Here is a 5854-nt window from a genome sequence, read left to right as displayed (position 1 = left end):
AAATATGAATTGTATATGAAACCAACCGAGATAACCAGAAGGAAACAAAGAAAGATCTGTTTACTATCATTTGTGGGGGCCTACAACGACTTAACGTCTCTGACCACAATAAATACAGTTGAACTTGAAATTCCAAGTTTCATGGCTTCAAGATCTGTGGGTGAAATCCGACATTGCCATCAGCTGCTACGACTTGGAAATACATACGTGATTCTCTTTTTCTCCTCGAACTTATCACCCAGTTCCTGTTTTCTCTTCGAAATCACTGCAAGTGAATTCGCAAACCCAGATGAGAAATTCAACTCCATTGTTCTGGTTCCATGTCCGAGTTAATTACTTTCTGTTCTTCTTCGTCTTCTTCGTTCTCTGTCTGAGCTGTGCAAACTCAGAGTCTGAACTGTATGATCAAGAACATGCTGTTTTGCTGAGGATGAAGCAGTACTTTCAAAACCCATCTTCCCTCAGCCACTGGACACAATCAGATAATTCATCCCATTGTTCATGGACAGAGATCACCTGCATCAGTATCTCTGTTACAGAACTTGCTCTGGGATACATCAACATCACCCAAACGATTCCGCCTATCATCTGTGACCTAAAAAACCTTACTTCCATTGATTTTCAATGGAATTTTATTCCTGGGGAGTTCCCAACGTATCTCTACAGCTGCTCCAAACTGGAGCACCTGGACGTCTCTAATAATGACTTTGTTGGTAAGGTTCCTGATGACATTGACCGATTGACTAACCTGCGCTTTCTTAACCTTGGAAGAAACAACTTCTCCGGTGAGATTCCAGCGAGCATCTGGCGGTTAAAGGAGCCGACACGTCTTGAGCTCAGTTATTGTCTATTTAACGGCACTATTCCAAGTGAAATAAGCAACTTGTCCAATCTTGAAGTCTTAAATTTGGGCACCAACCCTTTCTCTCCTTCAAAGTTTCCGCCTAGCTTCACCAACCTCACGAAATTGAAGGATATTGAGATGTCTGACTGCAACTTGATCGGTGAAATCCCAGAGAGTATTGGGGAACTGGTTGCATTGGAGTTCTTGGATTTATCCATAAATCATTTAGGCGGGAAAATTCCAAGTGGTTTGTTTATGCTCAAGAATCTTAGCAGAATGTTTCTTTCGAGGAATCAGCTTAATAGCCAGCTACCTCAAGCAATTGAAGCCTTAAACTTGACCATCATTGACCTCATTCAGAAAGCCTAGGCCGTCTTCCATCCATAATGGACTTTAGTGTTTTCTTCAACAATTTATCAGGTAACATTCCTCCAGAATTTGGGTTCCATTCAAATCTTAGAAGATTTGAGCTTGCATCAAACAGTTTCGTAGGTAGTCTTCCTCAGAACTTGTGTTACCATGGCAACTTATTTCGATTAACGGCTTATGACAACAAACTTAGTGGGAAATTGCCAGAATGACTAGGAAATTGTCGTAGCCTGATAGAGTGAAGATCCACAATAATGTACTCTCAGGCAAAATTCCTAGCCGCCTCTGGGCATCTCAGAATTTGTCAACTTTCATCATCAATGACAATAAGTTCTCAGGTGAGCTTCCTGAAACATTGCCTGTGAATGTTTCACTCATGTCAATTAGTTACAATCAGTTTTCCGGTTCAATTCCAGCAGGAATATCCTCCATGAAGAATCTGGTTGTGTTTAATGCAAGTAGCAACCTCTTCAATGGAAGTATTCCACAAGAGCTAACCAGTCTTTCCAAGCTAGCAACTTTGTTGCTTGATCAGAACAGACTTTCTGGGCCACTTCCAAATGAAATTATATCATGGAAATCTCTAAGAACTCTAAACTTGAGCCAAAATCGACTCTCTGGGGAAATCCCAGTATCAATTGGTTGTTTGCTTGACCTTACACAACCTGACTTGTCACAAAATCAATTCTCTGGCCAAATTCCATCTCAAATAGCCCTTCTTAGACCCACTGATCTCAATCTTTCCTCTAATCAGTTGACTGGGAAAGTATCCAGTGAATTTGAAAATCTTGTTTATGCCACCAGCTTTTTGAACAATTCCGGTCTTTGTGCTGATATGGCTAGACTAAACCTTAACTTGTGCAATTCCGGTTTCGTCCCTCAAAGGTCAAGCAAAGGCTCATCTGTGTCTCTTGCATTGATCATAGGCCTTGCCATAGTAGCCTCCGTATCAATTTTCTTGGTGTCACTTCTGATGATGAGATCCTACCAAAAGAGAAAGAAAGAATTGGACACTTCATGGAAGTTGACTTCCTTCCAAAAGCTGAGTTTCACAGAATCAAAGATTGTCTCATCCATGACAGACTATAACATTATAGGTAGAGGAGGGTATGGTACAGTATACCGTATTGCTATCAATGATAAAGACTATATTGCTGTGAAGAAGATAAGCAATAACAGGAAGTTACATCAGAAACTTGAGATTGCATTTCCTGCAGAAGTTGAAATCTCAAGCACTATTCGTCACATTAACATCGTGAAGTTGCTATGTTGTATGTCTAATGAGAATTCTCTACTTCTTGTATATGAGTACATGGAAAACCGTAGTCTCGATAAGTGGCTATACAAGAAGAATGGCTCATCAGGTATGTCATCTACAGTTCGTAGTTTTATTCTAGATTGGCCAACGAGATTGCAAATAGCTATTGGGATTGCACAAGGTTTGAGCTACATGCATCATGACAACTCACCACCGATCATTCATCATGATGTCAAAACAAGCAACATTCTTTTAGATTCTCAATTCAATGCAAAAGTTGCAGATTTCGGTCTTGCCAAAATGTTGATCCAACCAGGACATCTTGATACCATGTCATCTGTGGTTGGCTCCTTTGGTTATATCGCTCCAGGTAAATGATTACACAAACATATTTTATATATGATAGGAAGTCATACTATTGATAAGTTATGAGTAATATTATTTTAACTTCACACCAAACAGGAACCTACATTCTAGTTTTTCAATAAACTAACAATTAAGTCCTTGGTTTTTGTATCTAGTTATAATCTTAGATAAATTATATTTAGTAAATAAGCAGTTTAGTCCTCAAAAATAACAAACTTATTGCATGTTAATCCTTCTCTCACCTGATTTTTTTCATAGAAGGGCTAATAAGGGACAAAGTGCTTTGGTTTCAAATTAAATTTTTCTTCCCTTTGAAATTGCACAAACTGATATGAATGCTATTTGAAACATGAATTTGCAGAATATGCTCAAACAAAAAGAGTGAACGAAAAGGTTGATGTTTATAGCTTTGGGGTTATCCTATTGGAGCTGACAACTGGAAAAGAAGCCAACTATGGTGATGAACACTAATCTCTTGCAGAATGGGCGTGGCGTCAGATTCAATTGGGAAGCAGCATAGAACAAATTCTAGACGAAGAGATTAAGGAAACTTAGAACTTGGAGGAAATGTGCAGTGCCTTCAAGCTTGGGGTGGTGTGTACAACCAAAGAGCCAGTTGGTAGGCCTTCCATGAAGGAAGTTCTAATTATATTACTCCGCTTGAGAGACCCAATTGGTTATGCAGAAATGAATTTTGGTCATTTCGAGGTTGTTCCCCTGCTAAAGAATTCTCAAAAGGGCGAGTAGGTTGGATATTGATAACGATAACTAGCTAGACTCATGCAATGAAATGTTAATAGAGGATGTAAATGTATGTAAGAGTTACATTTCATCTTGGGATCAATTGTCTCTTTTCTCTTCATCTCTCCAATATGCTATACATGCTCTCTCTCTCTCTCTCTCTCTCTGTTTTTTTTGTTGTTGGACAAAGCCAAGTGATTAACTATACATACTCATTTTAAGTTTGTAAAAGATTTGAATTTGAAAGTTGTGTCATATTCACAAAACAAGTTGAATTATAACAAGTTATATTAATTATTTAATTAAATTTATCATTTATGGATAAAATGGCTGTACTTGGGATTGGGTTTTACATCTATAGCAATAACCAGACTTCCAAGAGACTCTTCATGTTGATGTAAATATTTATTTGTCCCTCTCAGAGATTTGTTCTATTAGTCATGCCTTGGAATACAAGAGATAATCAAATAGAGAGAAACCATTATTTTTAGATACTACATTTCTTTTATATGTAATGGACCCACGATAACATATAATTAGTTTAACTAGTATTAAGGAAGAAAATAATTTGATTAAAATTACAATAATTAATTGAGTTAAATATTAAATATTATCAATTCTGATATTGTAAAAGACAATTAATTCTTTATTGATGAGAATAATGAAAAATGTATTATGTGATAAAAAGATTGAAACTATAAAATATTAAGGATGTTTGGATTTTGATTGGAAAAAATTGATTAATTGATGGCCCAGCTAAAGAGCTGAGGTGTGCATAAGATCAAAGAAGGAGGAGTCTAAGCCAAACATATTAAGAAGAGTATGCTCAAGGATCCATTATAAGGGATCGAAGGCCTAATGACTAGGGCTAGAACCAAAGCTATGAATGATACTGTTAATGGATTGATTTAAGACTTTATTAAAGCCAAACCCATGCCTAATGAAGAGGCCTAGGGCACCATCTTCACCTTTTAGAACATCCAAAAAGATTTGTCTCATGTTTCACATGAAAACTTGGAGTGCAAGATTGAATCTTTTATTGGATTGAGATGAGAAGAGAATGTACATTTAGAGTTTATAAAGAGAGGCACAACACGTAAGTTGTATTTAAAAATTACAACCCTTGTAAAACTAGAGCCATATGTGTCACCATACCCAAACAACTTCAAGGTAAAGAAAACACAACAAATAAACAATTCATATATAATAAAAGGCTATAAATTATGAATTAGGTTGTACTACGCAGAGTTAGCCACGGCAATCTCGCTATATGAGAATGCAAATGAATAATAATGATATTGAGGACGCACATCATATGGACAAACATTAATCATATTAAGAACGCACATCATATAGCTAAATATTAATCATATTAATTTATTTAAATTCATATAAATTCAAATATATAAAATGAGTTTATATATATATTTTTTGAAAATATCACATGAAAAACATATATGGATTTCAAAAATCTTAAAGCAACATTCATCTAAAGAAGTTTATCACATGAAGATTTAAGAACATAATCAACCAAAACTCAACTTAAACAAAAATTCGACTAGGCTCTGATACCACTGTTGGATAGGAAGGCGCAGCGGAAGATTGAAATTTTAAAGTTCCTATCCTAATGTGGACTGAATGAACTCATTTAAGTCAAGGTGGATAGAAGAGTAACCTTTTAATTCTTCAAACTTGGCACGTATTCTCTTCAAGAGTTTGGATCTCAAGAGTTGATAACGTAGATTTGCTCTCTCTACTGGTATCCACACGGATAGCTCTCTAACTCAAACAGCGTGCTTGCACTCCCAGTGTCTGTTCTTCTTTGAACATTAGTTTTCCTTTCTATAGGGTGTTTCGTGGCTCTCAAAGTGTTTTTACTGTTAGAGCTTTTCTAATTCTCTATTTCTCCATAAAACACATCTCTATCTATATATATAGTATATGGATTACGGTTTTCGTCTTCCACTTAAAGAGCCCACGAAAATTTAATTAAATTTATCTTAGAAATTTAATTCATGATATCATATCTAATTTGAATTTATCTTATGAATTCAAATTATAAAATTGACATGATATTTTCTCATATCATATTAATTATTAAATTTAATTTATCATATAAAATTAAATTTAAAACTAACACAGTATAATATAATATAAGATAAGATAAGATAATATAATATAATATATATCTCATATACATATTATATACATATATATATCTACAAATATAAATATACATATATATATTGAAAAAATATATATGTAAATATTTATCA

At 35.1% G+C, this 5854-nt stretch overlaps 1 pseudogene; it reads left to right on the top strand.

Annotated features, from left to right (window-relative positions):
- The first annotated feature begins 245 nt into the window (after positions 1-245).
- LOC129293676 (receptor-like protein kinase 5) lies at positions 246-3701 on the top strand (annotated as a pseudogene).
- The last annotated feature ends 2153 nt before the right edge of the window (positions 3702-5854 follow it).

This window comes from Prosopis cineraria, unplaced genomic scaffold (assembly GCF_029017545.1).
Source record: "Prosopis cineraria cultivar Desert tree isolate PC_DT_omini unplaced genomic scaffold, ASM2901754v1 PC14, whole genome shotgun sequence".
In the NCBI taxonomy this organism is placed as follows: domain Eukaryota; kingdom Viridiplantae; phylum Streptophyta; class Magnoliopsida; order Fabales; family Fabaceae; genus Prosopis; species Prosopis cineraria.
Note: the sequence above shows the minus strand (reverse complement) of the source record. Positions and strands in the feature narration are given on the sequence as shown.